This window comes from Pseudopodoces humilis, chromosome 14 (genome assembly GCF_049639895.1).
Source record: "Pseudopodoces humilis isolate 2021_Gansu_Grassland_sample_001 chromosome 14, ASM4963989v1, whole genome shotgun sequence".
NCBI classification, from domain to species: domain Eukaryota; kingdom Metazoa; phylum Chordata; class Aves; order Passeriformes; family Paridae; genus Pseudopodoces; species Pseudopodoces humilis.
In genome coordinates, this window is record NC_142213.1 from 16,796,564 (window position 1) to 16,812,163 (window position 15,600).

At 38.8% G+C, this 15,600-nt stretch overlaps 1 long non-coding RNA gene across 1 annotated transcript; it reads right to left on the reverse strand.

Annotated features, from left to right (window-relative positions):
- Positions 1 to 364: 364 nt before the first annotated feature.
- LOC148183168 (uncharacterized) lies at positions 365 to 13,926 on the reverse strand. The gene is made up of 5 exons (XR_015773778.1): positions 13,899 to 13,926; positions 11,736 to 11,770; positions 1,591 to 1,740; positions 1,452 to 1,496; positions 365 to 950 (listed from the first exon to the last, which is right to left on the reverse strand). It is a non-coding gene; the product is annotated as an uncharacterized LOC148183168 (long non-coding RNA).
- Positions 13,927 to 15,600: the final 1,674 nt, after the last annotated feature.

Genomic DNA, 15,600 nt, shown 5'->3' on the forward strand with positions numbered 1-15,600 from the left:
AGAGAGCGGTGCAGCTCCAAACGACACTAATGCTGATGAGTGGCTGGGAAGCCATGCTTGATATCACTCATCTCTGTTAAAAATAAAAGGCACATGCCAAGTTTCCCATGTCCTGATTTTCAGCCTGTTTTAACAGAATCACCTGTATGTAGAGAGGGAGAAAACGCAGCACAGGTGTAGGTTGGCAGCACTGCACTGAAATTATACCTGACAAATGTAAAAACTCTGCATACAGCAGTTCAGAACCAAAACACAACATCTTTCCGTATTTCAAGCAGCTCAGGCACAAGAATCTAACCAGAATAAGAGAGGACTAAAAGCACTTCCATGGAGAGATGACTTCAGTAAAATTAGTCATTATGGATAAGAAACATATCATTATTTTATTTTCCCATGACAATGAGATTTCTAACTGTTGACAAGTCCATCAGGAAACTTGGTGAGGTTTATTATGACATTTCACTGTCCCTCCACTTTATAAGAAAAATTCAACTGGCTGGCAACATTTTGTGGAAAAATGAAGAAAAAAGGAAAGCATTTTTATAGTAGCAACTGCTGTGTGAATCTCAGAATGCAGAGACTTGTATTCTTCTGTTGCATAAGCATCTGAAAGTGAGGGCTGTACTTTGACAGGAGAAGAACTTAGGCAGCCTACTTTAATAATTCAAGTGGAAGGAGAAGATCATTCTTTCAGTGCCTGCTTTGCAGTGAGAATATACTGAAGATATTTCTCTGGAAACAAGCAGGAGATTAACCACTGGAAAAGAGGTTTCTTTAAAAACTTGCAAGAAAATTTCCACAGTTTCAGCACTTGAACTGAGATACACAAGAGGAATTTCATAGGAAGTTATGGGATGGAAGGGGAAAGAGCTACCCATCACTTCATCTTCTTCACAGCTCATTGGGACAGTGAGCCTCAAAATATATTTCTTTGCATGCTGGTACAACCACTGAAAAAAAAAAACATGCAGAAGTGTTTTAAGGGACTCTTTTCTTTCTGGCTTACTTAACAACACACCAGAAATACCACAGGAGAACATTTTTCAAGATTGATACTACAACCTTCATTTTTGTTGGAGGCAGCTTAAGTTAGGAAGTTTTTTTTCCATAAGTGAAGTGATAAAACACCATTGTAAAAGAGGCACTTGTGAACACATTGGCTGTCTCATCTTTTCACTGCTCAGCCTTTAATTCTTTTTTGCCCCTCCTTGAACTTATTTTTGCATCTTCTTAAACTGCAATATTAATTTCAGACACTGATTGTAACTTATCCCTAGGAAACATTAATTATAAAAAAATCTTCTAAAATTTATTTGATTTGAATCAGAGAATGGACACAGTTAATAAAATCTACTCTTTTTTCTGCACTTCTTTTGGTTCCACAATAACCAGCATAATTTCTGAGTAAGGAAAGACATTTTGCCCTGATTAAGCAGGAATTGTTAGCACACCTGTGTGAGTTGCAGGATTAAATTCCACAGAGTTTTCACAGTGCTCTAAAGGATAAAAAAACATTAGTAGAAATCAATGGATACTACAGTGCCAAATGATGCACTTCTAAAAAGGTCATTTTATAGTAGGGAGTAAAACCTGGATTTTGATCACTTGGTTATCCTCTGATATATGTCCTTCTTCTGAAGCTCTTATCAGAGGAAAGCAAACAGAAACCAGCTTGTAATTGTCACTGGCAGTAAGGAACTGCACTGGTCAAAAGCTCAGATTCAGGTTCAAGTCCATTCCCTAAAGTCAAAGAAAATCAAAATGTTCATTGCAGCAATGGTTGCCTTGTTTGATCCACATTAGTGAGGAAATATATATATATACATATATTTATGTATATATATATATATATGTATTTATTCTCATTGCTTCCTTGCCACCCACTAGGCACTGCTAGGGGGCAGCCAGTGGCACAATTCTGTATTTTTAAATATTGCATCATAAGAATTTATCTTCTCACTAACAAATATCATCTCTCAATTGTTCACTAAATCCAGTATAGAGCTGGAAACTGGATTGAGTGGTGCATTTAAAATACCAGCCAAGAGACTTACAAATAATCCTTTCTGGTTTACAGTGACAAATTAGTCATATCTGAAGCAACAATGCAAAACCTGTATTTCAGTTGGCTGCCTTCATAAACTGCTATAGTCACTGCATGTAAGTAAATTAGAGTTTCTGATGTAAACATCACTAAAATATATACCATGCTTGTGCTGACAAAGTGCAGCAACAGAACAGAGTATCCACCTTTCCAGATTGCCAGCATCAAAAACCTGATAACAATATGCTTCCCTGCCTGGTTGCTCTCTGGAGATAAAATTAAGAAATTATTCTTGTAACAGTGCAGAGAGTAGAAAATATTTGTTTCATGAGGAATATCTTTATATTCTCATCTAAATAAAGTAAAGCAACCCAAAGCAATGTACAGATATGTATAACATGCATAAAAAGGGAGGACAGACCTATATTTAAACAGGACAAAAAAAACCGAACAGACCATTCTCAAATATAATATTTCACTCATAAAATACTCTTCGAAAGGATCATACTGAGAGGAAAAAAAATAAATGGGGCAAAAGAAGAACAAAAGCAGGCAGAGTAACCTGGGCTAAAAATCTAAACCCCCAAATCTTTTAATTTACTATATGATATTTCATAATTCTAGTTCTTCAACTCTCCACAGCAGTACACAAGTTTGTACCAAATCAAGAGAACTGGGCATTTAACATTCCAGAAACATCAGCTGTGCCTTGGTGAGCTCTGACCCCAGTTTCCTCTTAAAGGGTCATGGGATTAAAGGCCTTTATCTCAAGTTTATTGGCTCTTTAGTAACCTATTTCTTTATTGGATTATGCTTGTATAAGTTTTCCACTACAGCACTATGAGGCTATTACATATGTGATGCCAAAAAGTGGAAGTCTGTCACCAAGAAATGCCATGTCATCTGAATTTATTTTTTTTTGGCCTAAATTTAGGCACATTATTTATTAAATCTGTTCTCAATGTTCACAGAATATATTTCTTCACTATTTATCTGTAACAGTATTTTGTCTCTCCCTTTGAGTTTCCAAGCTGGCTCAACAATATTCAAACACAATGCAAAATAAATAATGAATCATTTTCTAGCACCTAGTCTCACTGCTACTCTTGACTTCAGTATTCCATCTATATTTTCACTCTTTTTTGTGTTCACAGCTATTTTCTGTCTGTAGCTCAACAATCTCCCTTGTAAACTGCACAACAAACCCAGTGCTGCACAAGGCCTGGGAGTGTTCTCTATTTTAATGCACATTATTGCTACATTCTGTAGTAGCTGGGAAATTCACTTAGGCAGCGAATTGTACCAATGCAGATTCAATGCTGAATTCTAAATTTAAATTGCCAAAACACTATTGGGTGCAGTTTCATGTCTCTGCTTCCTATGTGGGAACCACAAAGAATAATCTGTCTGAAAATATCCAACGGAGATTTTCATTGATATCAATGTGATCCTTCTGGGTCCAGGCATTCCAGCTTTGTAATTCCTTGCCTTCACACTTCAGCCCATGGATGGGGACAATTAAGCACATAACAAGGCCCAGCACTATCCCAATACAGTTATTCTGTTTTTATGGAGAGCCCATTAAGCACACAGATCCTGGCAGTCAGAGCCCACTGATATTAAATGAGTTTCTCAGGGACTCTGGGATTACAGATCAAGAACCTTCACTACAGTACCTGATTTGCCACAGACAGTGATGGACCTGTGAGAAAAACCTGCTGCCAAGTGTTTGATGGAAGCACAGCAGATCCCAGGAGGGAAAGGGTGACCCTGGGCTGGTTCATCGCTGCCATGGCCTTTGCTTCAGGTGTCTTCATTCCCAGGCTGACCTTCACCCTCACAACAAATCAATTCCCCAAGTACTTGAAGGGACTTCAGTAATCCACTGCCTGCAGTATTGTCCAATAATAATCATTACATCTCCCCCATTAAAAATAAAATTAAATATTACTTATATAGGGTAGTTTAAACTCACACTTGTCCCAAATGCTTTTGATCTGACCACTCTGACACCACCCTGAGGAGAAATTGATTCTTTCTCCCCACATACAGGAAGGTGCCAGCACAATTCCCTCACCTCAGAAGAGGCATAACATCCACAGGTGATGGGATTGACACAGAATCACCCTTTGCTTTCTGAGCACAGTGGCACTGGTGGAATCTGTAACTCCCACCACTTCTCAGTGTGCTCAGATCAGGAATCCAGGTTCAAATCAACACAAAAACCACATCCCAAATGGATATGAAATAATGCATAACTCCAATGCTGAATCTGGACTGAATTTATCCACTTACTGATGGCAGTGTCATGCTAAGCCAGCCCCAAAGATGCTTTCCAGGATTTTATACATTGCCCTGATTTTGGTGCTAAACACACATCCCAGTAAATACAACCATTTTTGTTTGCCTGTTTTGATGTAACAAAACATTGAAAATTAGAAAACTGGGCAAAAAAAAAATAATTTGCAAGCCTTTCATTTACATAAGTTGGAAAATGATCTGAATTAAACAGACATGGTTTTTCTTTATAGTTGCTAACATTCTGCATGGCTTAAAACTTTCTGCTTGAAGTGGTTTATCATAAATAGACATTTCTGAAGGTTCCCCAAGGCAGACAAGTGCACTTCTAGAGAATTAGACACAGCTTTGTTTGAAAGCGGCCTAAATGTCTTTAATTTCAGTGAGAGAAAAATTGTCAAGTAACATGTAACATCAGCTTTGCCCTGATCATCTCTGATGGAGCCTGTCAGCAGTATCCATTCTTAGTTCAAAGCAAACTAATTTTATTTTCCACTTTCTAAACCGGAGCATCCATCTCAGTTTCAGTGCTTGCAGAGGTGATAAAACAGGTAACAAAGAAACCAGGTAGACTCTGTTTATCCACAGGCAATCTGAGAGTGGAGCAAAATCCCCCTCAGTGTCTCTGCAGACACCCCTCTCCAGCACAAACACAAATTGCAGCCTCCCAGGTTAAATGTTAGCACATTTCCTCATCTACACTTCTATCTCCTCTCACCTGCCCATTCACTGCTCTTGGCAGAGTGCAAGGACTACATTTCAAGCCTTTGTTTAATCAATTACCACTGCAATAGATGAATTTGAGGTTTTTTAGCTGCTGATGAGGACACTTGAGGCAGCTCCCAGTGAAACCCCTGCTCTCACACCAGAATGTAATGGAGTGGCTGTGCTGGATCACCAAAGCACTCGAGAAATTCATGGCTGTAACGTAGGTCAGGCAGTGGTCCCTGGGCCCTGCGAGATGCTGACCTATTCAGAGAAAGGTCAGTTTGCTGCAGAAGACAGTTTATAAGTGGAAAAGAGCCCAACATATACTGATGCTGAAGGCTTTTGATTGGGAGTACTTTGCACACACCTGAACAGGAACACAGGTATATTCTGAAGTACATAAAAGCTGGTTTTGTGGGAGATTTTACAACTTCAGACACATATGTTTTAAAGAATTTAATTTTGTTTTCTCTTCATTACCCTTGAGCAATAACTTCATCAGTGCTCTAAAGCAGAAATTTCTGTTTCTCAACATGTTCTTACCTCAGTCTGGTTTACAGAGTTTCAGTGAATTTTGCAAGCATGATATGGGCTCTTACCATTAACCTTGGTTCTAAATAAGGCCCCCAAACCCCACAGCATCCACCCAGAAAAAAAATACTGTGGTGAGAAACCAGGAAAACTATAATGCTTATTGACTCCTCTACACAAACCCCTGTGCACCCAGAATTGTCCAAGGCCCTGAGCTCTGCTGCTCTCAGCCTTGCAGCAATTTCATATGCAAAATAAGTCACTGAGATTCTTTCTGCTTCAGATAAACCATTGTGAAATTTGGATATTTCTTCCACATTTTTATGAAGCTGAAATGAACAGGCTGACAGCATAACTCACACTATATTGATTCCATGCCAGCGCTCGTTAATGGAGAAGCCGATTTTCACTGAATGTATGACCTGCTGATATCCCAAGGCAGCTTTTGTCTCAAATACCTCCAAACACACTGAATTATTTAGAGCACAAAAATGTTACAAATGCTTAGTACATCTGCACATCCAAACCTGGGTGTACAGGTATAAATATCCATCAGCACCTTTGTGAACACACACACACTGAAACGTGGCTGAATGCACCATCACATCACTTTACTAAAACCTCAGGGCCTTCAGCCTCTCACAAAACATCACCTGCAATTTCCCTGGGGAAAAAGAATTTAATCTAATTTGCTTAACTGTAATGGATTTACAGTGACAGATCTGGTCACTGTCAATCTATTGATCTAAAGTTGCAATTTACCGATCCTTTTTGTGCCATTAACCACTGCTTTGGAAAGAGCCTGTGGTGATACTGAGTATTTGTCTGTGGATAAACACTTTCTTTTTGTAAAGTATGAAACCCAAGTCTTCCTTAGATATTCAAACAAAGCTTTAAAAGCATCAGCCATGACATTTTGTATAAATATTTTCCAACTGCCCCATGGATTTTGGCACACATGTGTTCCAACATTAAGAAATGATAAGCGACTTAAGAACAGATATACTGTGAGAAGATATCTTCTTAAATTCTTTATTCAATCAGCTGTGAAACAGTATAATATCTTAAAAGGACACATTTGGTAGCATGAAAGACAAGTTCAGTGAGGCTTGAGCTTGCTAAATTCATTGCATTCTTCAACCTTAGGGCTGCAAATAGATTATTTTTTAACCTCTCAAGAGGATGGCAGGTATTCTGCAGGCAGCTGGCATTGTGAAGCAATTTAAACCATCTCTATTTGTTAGCTGGTTTAGTGACTGCTAAAATGGGTGGGTTAAGTTTCTTAGAGGCTTTTTGATTTCACTCAGTAACTTCTAGGCTAATAGCTTGCATTGCCAAGCCCGACACAGACAGTGAATGCGCTGCTCCAAATGGATTTGAAGACACAGCTTTCAGAGAGCTGGGGACTTGACTTTTGAAGCAGAGCTTGCAGGGTAGGTTAAAATGTGTCGGTGGGAAAATACAGACATAGCTTTTGCTCTGCAAACTGCAGACCTGCCAAACCACTTTGAAATCATTTGTGTAGTCTCTGGGAAATCACTGCAGTTATCTCACATCCCAGGCTGTTATGACACCAGAATGTCTTTTGCCTCTCTCTTGTGTTTTCCTGATCTCTTTGAACGAGGAGGGCCAGAAACATTACTCATTCAGCCTCTCAGGTTTGTATTAATTGCATTTATGAAATGGCTTCCATTTACTTGGAAATTGCATGAACCTGTTGAGCATTTCAATCTGGCAGCACCCTACTTTTCAAAATCTACTAAAATTTGCTGAAGTCCTAATTTTTGCCTGCATTTTTAGCTGGTTGTATATCACTTATCTTCCTTTGAAACTTGCACCCAGTACACAGACAGATGGGTGCACTGAAGCATGATATTAATCAAAAAAAAAATCCAAAAATACTCCATAGCATACGGGCATCTCAGGCCATCCACAGAGCTGAGTGTGCTTTGCCAGTCTGGGCAGAGAGAGAGTTTGGAATCCCCTTGGTTTGCACAGGGAGCTACACACGTTTTCATGCAGATCAAACACTTTACACGATATTTATCGACAAGGAAACATCCTTCCTGTAGCCTGCTGATGTGGCTGGTTCTGATCCTGGGGCTTCTGCTGCCTCCATCTGCTCCTTTGCCACTGCCATGACAAGTCCTCTGCTAGGAGGGGCAGAAGGGGAGCACAGGCCCGAGCTTCACGTGGGAAGAGGAACAAACTTGTCACTGCATAAAGGATAGAAGGATTGCTCCAAAAGGTCGCTCTCTGACACTCAAACCCATCTTTGGCTCTGGTAATGCAGTGGAATTTCTGAAGATGCACATAATACATGGATTGGGACATACTCAGTGTCATACTGTGCTGTGCAAAGTATTTTCCAAATATATCGCAAAGTCCTTGGCATTGTTTAGAGTGCAATTGTCTCTGTAGTTTCTTTCTTCATTATATCAGAAAGGAATTACAAAGCATGTAGTGAATGTATACATGCGTGCTTTAGGATTCACACACCTTTTAAACCAACTGGATTGCACAAATTCACACACATTTTTTCTATAGACACATTTTTTCACAGCCACATTTTTTCTATACAGTCAATGCTAAATCTGTGTGAGATAATCATCATGGTATAAAAATGCAGTTATTAACTGGAGTAAGGCTTATCTTTCCTTGTGGGTGTCTTCCAGAGACCAACCCCACCAGACACAGATGAAGGAGAAATAACCCTGTGAAAGCAGGTGTCCCTGATCAGCCAGACCTTTCTAGGTGAGAAGAGAAAGTTCAGATCTTTGCTATACTCAGAGACCCACCTTACACAACAGTTCCCTATGCTTGGTTTTAGTTTGAACCCATCTTTTCATCATTTTTAAAGCCAGAGATGCTTCAAGAGGCCTTTTTTTTCTGATGACCATAGGGATATACTCAGGCAAACAACTACATTTTGATGTATCTATTTGAAAACATCTCTCTTGAACCCAGAATTTGGAGCCCACCTCCCTCTGCAGAAGCAGGTTCTGTGCTTTGAATGTTTGTGTAAGAAAAATTAATTATGAAAATTAACTACTGAAACCCACAGCATCATCTCCATTCATTCTGCTGGGCTCTGGAACCAGCTCAGGGAGCAAAATGTCTGTAGTGTGGGCAGGGACTGATGGGAGAACAGGACTGTGCCAAACATAATCCAAAAACATTACGCATTTCTGTAACCAGATGGTTACCCAGCAGCTTAACACAGAAAGTGAAATCCTTTCCTATTATTGCTCACCACACAGAGACAGATAAAGATAACAGGCCTGGTAGTGCCATGCTGAAAACTCAGTATGAGCTCCTTCCCACATTGCACTTTTATGACTCCTTTCAAGTTCCTCTCTTCTCTTCAAAACAAAAGTGTTCTTAAAGTTTGATGCTCGAGCATCCTATTTGTGTTTCGGTCTATTATTATACATGACCAAGGATTTTAAATGTGCATTTCTCTGACAAGTATGAATTGTGATAGGTTTTAGCATGCACATCTTACGGTCTAGCTTCAAGCTCTTCTCACACTTGATTTGTATCTCATGTCTTGGTGGATAACAAAAAAGCACTTTTATATGAGCTATGAATTTTATGCAGATTCTTTTTTACACTGAACCCTATATTCAAAATTGCACATAAACAGTACATGCCAAGCAGCCAAATCAATACCCAAATAATAACTAAAGTGTGTTATACTTTCAAGAATATAAGATAAATTAATATAAAGAGCATTACAAATCCTTTGAAGCTCAACAAAAGGAGCCATGGTTAAAATTTTAACAAGTTAGAATCATTAGCTAAACAAATCCTGACAGCCTAGCTTTGCACTTCCAGTCACACATGCTCAGAACAAAGGCTTGATATGTGAGGCAACTTTAATAGGTCCCTCTGCATATGACTAATTTTTCCTCAAACAGTCATTTTTTATTTCATATTTTACTCTGGATCCTGAAATGTCACATTTTATTAATCTGTGTCACTCATGTGGATTGTTAAAAGAACAGACTAGCACTGGAGGAAGTGCCTCTCATCACTACCATACGTATGTGGGATGACAAAGGAATGTGCTAAAATTTGGAGTAACAATTATCAAAAGTAGAACAAGCAAGAATAGAATATAACCTGTTTTCCTTTCACCACATTCCAAACCACACTTAGAGAAATGGCAACATCAAGAATTGGTCCAGAAAAATCCTGGTTTGCATTTGCTCCCTCAACAAAACACAAAATGGGGACAAACTCCCTGGCCCTTGTGCCAGCTGTGGCAGAGTTGAGTCCATCGCAACAAAGAACCAAAGATGATAAAACTGAGCATTTGTTTTTATTCCTTTTAGGTCACATTCTCTGTTTGAGTGAAAACATTTCCCAGAATTAGCCAAAAGCAGAAAGAATGCATTTTGAATAAACTGACTCTCCCCTCAGACAATACTGACTGAGGTGACCTCTAAGACTAAAAATACCCCAGAGAATTCAACATAACTGAGTTGTGCCTTAATCAAAGTATAGCACACATTTGGGACAGGAAGGGGGCTGAGAAAGGGCTTAAGGTTTCTGAGAACAGAAACATGTCCTAAATGATGTATTTTAATGGCATATATTTTCTCTTAATAATAAAGAGTAATTGTAAATAATTTCTTTTAACAAAAACGTGAAGGAGTGGAAAGAAGCCGTAGAGAAAAAAAATAGAAAAATGTGAGGAATTAAATATACAAAAACTTCATTGAAAGTTGTGTAGAAGATATTATCTCCAATTCCAAAACGTTTGCCTGAGGAACAGGCAATAAAAACACAGTTACACAGCCTATCCCAAAGAGGAAATAAAACTAAACAAACTACTGAAATAATTATCACAGCTCAGTTGTTTACCAACCTGCTCCAACCAAACCAAAATATTATCACAAAAACGAAATAAACACACTGCACTGGCAGAACCACTGGGTGACAGGGGGAGGGTACCTAAGGTTAAAGAACAATACTTAACAGTTTACATTCACTAGGCATAAATATATTTACATTTCTAATTGATACCACAAAATAGTTTATTGGTAATGGTCTCAATTAACTGCTCACAGCCATACTGCAGCTTTCCTGTCTGTGCTTCACAGAATTATCCCTTCCTAAGGCCCAGCTTTACTTAGTGAATTTTGAGGACCAGATTAAGTCTGAGGAGTAGCTGGACTGAGCAAAACAGAAATGCTGTTCCTCTCACAGAATGCAAAATTGCAGATGGACACTGAAAATGCCACTGAGAGATTTCCTTGGAATTTATTTAAATTAGGAGCCTCTCCAACTTTCCAATGGTTTCCTAATGAAGTGCTCTATGAATTGTGGCCCTAAATGTAGATGTTTAGAAGCTGAGCATTTCAAGAGAATAATGTAGCAGAAAAATGATGTAATTTCATAAAAGATCCTTTGCTATATATTGCTACACAGCTACCATAGAGCAGAAATGGCATTTGACCTTAACCCTATTATATTTTCTTCCCTGATATTAATTTGGGCATCTGTCTGAGGAGAAACTACAACAGATGGATACAGGCAGAGATGGAGATCTAGAAAAAAATAAGCAGACAGTGTTTGTCTTGGTACCATCACAGGAGGATTAAACAATTTAGGCTTAAAAGATGAACACAATTTCAACAGCATGCCTGTTTTACTGGCCATCACATCAGTCAAAAGAGTTAGTGCTACACAGATGTCATTGTCAGATCTGAAACCTGTTCTCCTCTTCCTCTGAAGAAGACTGAGAGGAAAAAAAGGGAGTCTTTTAAGCTAACCTAAGACTTGATTTGTTTTTTTTTCTGTCATAAAAAATCTTACCACAGTGCTTGAAGTGTATTCAAAACAGAGTGGTTTCCCACCTAGGTTTGTGGGGTAGAGATTCTAAGATAAAATTGAAGGTTATATAAGACAGGTAAAGCCACCACTGTTCCTGGCCTAGGCTGAATATATGCAGAGCAATTTGGCAATTATTCAGCTACATCTGCATTCGTGTCACAGCCTGGAATACCCCAGTGCTTACCTGCAAGAGGTTCTGATTAGTGACATATTGTTTCCAACCCCTTTGCAAGGAACATTGTGAGGAAAGCTGTGCTTCTCCCACACACACATATGGTTGCATAGACAGGAATTAAGAAAATATCTTTCTCACCTTTCTCTGGCTCTCCACATGGCAAGCAAGACATTCTAGAGAGGAGGAGCAAAGAAAATAATTAGACTTCCAAAAATGAAAACACTGATTTCTGTCCTCACAGACTGGATGATAAGAAGAGTTGTCTCTATATTTTGAAACACTTTACTAATGAGTTTTGCACAAATCAAACACTGCAATTATGCTTAAACAACCCATACAAACGGTCCATTAACCCATCAATCTCATCTGGGAAGATGATTTCCCAGCCCCAAGTCTGGCAAACAGTATAATGCTGAGATTGTGAGCAGAACATAAAAACCAGGCCTCTCAGAAATGAGATATTACAAGTATAAAGGCTGTTAGACTGATTAACAGCAAATCCCTTGAGACCCACAGCTTCTAAACTAGAACTGGAGTCATTTTAACAATACAAGTTGTATTTGGAACTAGCAGACACTTTAGTCTGGCCCACTTCACGTTTATTCCAGTGCCAGACCTGAATATGGGAGAATGACATTTGAACCAGGTTCTATTGCTTGTATAGTAATCTTCTATTTATTAAGAATTATAGATTTTTTTAAAAAAGTCATTTTCTGTGAAAAGTTAGATTTTAAACTGCAGTTTAATCTTCCTGATCCCACCTTTCAGACTCTATATAACTCTGCTCCTCCCTTCTCATTTGATTTAGTCTCTTCTCTCATCACACTTCACCCAAATCACCACAAAAGCAATTTAACATAGTCAAGTGTCCAGCTATCCCAATGCCACATCTACAGTTGTCTTCCCCTCCTTCAACAAAATATATTTTATTTTAAAAGCTCCTTTACTCACACTATTGTCCCTTCCACATTCAACCTGAAGGCTCAGTAATTTGCATTCCCTCTCCAGATCTACTATACAATTTGTTCGGAATTCTCCATTTCATCTATTTATCTAATTTCTTCTGGATTTCATTAAGCCAGGCATTGCTTTCACTCCTAAACATCCAGGTTACTTTGATCACAGTAAAATTTCCTCAGGGAAGCAATTCCTGCTTTCACTTACTGTTATATCTTGCCTTTAAAACAACAAGAAGAGAGACTGGGGCTTAAGATAAATGATTGAGTGGCTCATATTTTATAAAAGCCAGTTTACTTAACACTAATAGTGAAGAGGTGTTGACAATTTAGGCAACAATTTATAGGAGTGGAATGAAATCACTGTGATTTATTCTGGTGCTCTTCTGTGTCTATAATTCTGGAAGTTACAGGTAAGAAGTCTGTACCAGAGGAAAGGAAAATACAACCTGGATGTGTCAGCATTTCCAGGACTAAAATATTGCTTGCAGATATATCTGGAGATAATAATGCACTGAAAGAGTCCCACAGACAGTGCCAAACACACATTGGCATAACTTTCCTCCACAGGGCCCAGGGACTCACCCCAATGTGAGATAATTCACCTTCATCAGCTCGAGCTCAGTTTAAAGAACTCCATAATACAGAATCCTCATGCTTTAATCAAAACCTAATGTTTATCAGTTTACTCAGAATGAACCACTGCCCTGCCACTGCTTGGTGAAAAATGCTTTCAAGTGGTTGTACCAGATAACTGAGAGTGATTACATTTACACCAATTTCTTTATTCCCTTTTCTCACTGTAGGCATCTCTGTGCCACACAGCTTCAAGAGCCAAACAGAAAAAAGCTTTGCAACTTCTCTGACTAAGAATATTTTGGCAAACACACTGCAGCAACATGAAGTGTCAGGAAATCAAAGACTTCCTGAGCAGTTCAGCAAACATATCTAAAGAACTGAGTACGAATCCTTTACAAGATGGGAAGATCCTTCTTTAAAAAAACCTGAAATCTGAATAAAGTCACCTGCTTATGCTAAATGTCCTTCCTGGTAAGCATAAAAAGCAGAATAAAAAATAAAAGATGTTGAAGTTAAAAATAATTCTGTCTCATCTGTGATAATAGTTTCACATGTAATTAATATTTCAACATACAGAAGGTTGCTAAAAAGCTTTACTTTATATACATATTTAAGAAACAGAAATGCTCCTTCATGGCACAGACAGAGGTGGAATAGGAAAAGTGTAAATCAAATGAGTACCTCGATATTAAGATTCCTCTAGGAAGATAAATTTAAATGTTTCCAAATTTATATAATTTTATGCAATTCATAAACCCTCACTAACCTCAACATCATGGAGAGATACCCATAACCTCCTCCAAACCTCCCTGATTCAGCCTTATATTAAGTGGAACCTGATCTGGCTTGGGTTAACTGGGATTAATTAGCACAACCAGGAGACACATGAAAAACACTGAGTGCTGGCACCTGATACTTTTTAATGCTTTCTCTTCTAAACCTGAAAATGAGTTACCACTACCCATCGACAAGCTGTGAATCTTGGCTGTGTGCTGAGTGTCAAGTACTCTTTTCCATTTAGTTACTACATAAAAAAAGTGAATAAAAGTCTCCTGATCTTGGCCAGTCATGACTTCTCCCTCCATAACTAGCATATCTTGCTTTCTACAAACAGTTTCTTCTCAAAAACCCCTCCTCACTGACAACATTTGACCATTTGTAAGTTTTGGAGGCCCATTTTCACCTTTCACTCCCTATGATGGTTACTTCCTGGGTGAGATGAGACTTTTCCTAAAAATCTTAGCATCCTTTGAGACCTTAGAAAAAAGTTTGGTGTCTTGTTTTCAATTTATCTGCAGAAAGGCTAATTTTAGGACTGGGGAGTCAATCCAAGCTCACTCCCTCGAGAGCTGAGAATGTATATCCACAGTGGACATAACTTCAGGAAGCAAATTTACATCATTCACTCCACTTTGATGCAGTTGTTAGAACTTTTCCTGGACTTTCACTATTGTTCTTGAACCTCCAGTCAGATATATTTTAACCTTATGAGAACTGAAACATTTTTTCATCTGGGCTGAGGCAGCTATTTTTTTCTACTTTTTAGTAAGTAAAACTGTATTTAAATTACAATATCTGAAGCAAGCCTACTCATTTAACAGCAACTTGAAAGGCACAAAAGACTCAGGAAAACAAAAGTATGAAACGAATGAAAAAAAAATCTTTTAATTTTGAGCAATATGTCAGTGACAGGAAAAACCCTTCCAGAACCTCATTATTAAAGAATGTGCCAACTAAATATACCCCCAAAAACCCTCATTGGGATATTCAGGGAGAAGAGCTGCCACCATCTCATTTAGCAAGTGCAAGGGCACAGCCCCGGCTCTTTCTAATTACACATCACTCAGCGAGCTCGTGCACAGCCCAGCGTGTTCCTGGGTGACAGCAGTAAACACAGGCTGATGGAAACTGCTAATTTAGAAATTAGGCACCAAAAATAGAATCTTAATCTGCCACTCCAGCGAGTCTGGCAGCAGAAGGGATCCATTAATCTGAAGTTTCCCAGAGCAGCCAAGCTGGTCTCGACCAGGGGTGTGCGACAGGCAGGTTATGGATGAGGATCTCAGTGCTCCACCATCCCTCGTTCTTCTGGGAGCATCCTGCACTTTAGTCTGCTTCAACTAGCTTGAGAAACAAAAATGTCCCTTCAAGCTGAGGCATTTAAGCTGAATATTGCTTCTCTTTAGGTGCCAATCTGTTTGCTGTCTGTTAAGTCAGGGTAGATTCTTGCATCACTAATGACAGAAACACCTTTGTCTGAGCTTTGTGCAGCCTGAACTCAGCAACAGAAAAAAACCTAAAAATTGTCCCTTCATTGCCAATATTTAACACTGAAAGAGTTCTGTAATTTTGTATTTCTGCAGTGCAATAGTTTTGAGAGGAGTGGGCTCCTAGCCATGGACAGGCCTGCAGAAAGAATCACCTTCCTGCTGTGGCAGAGCCTTCCTGTAGTAACTCCAGACAATAAA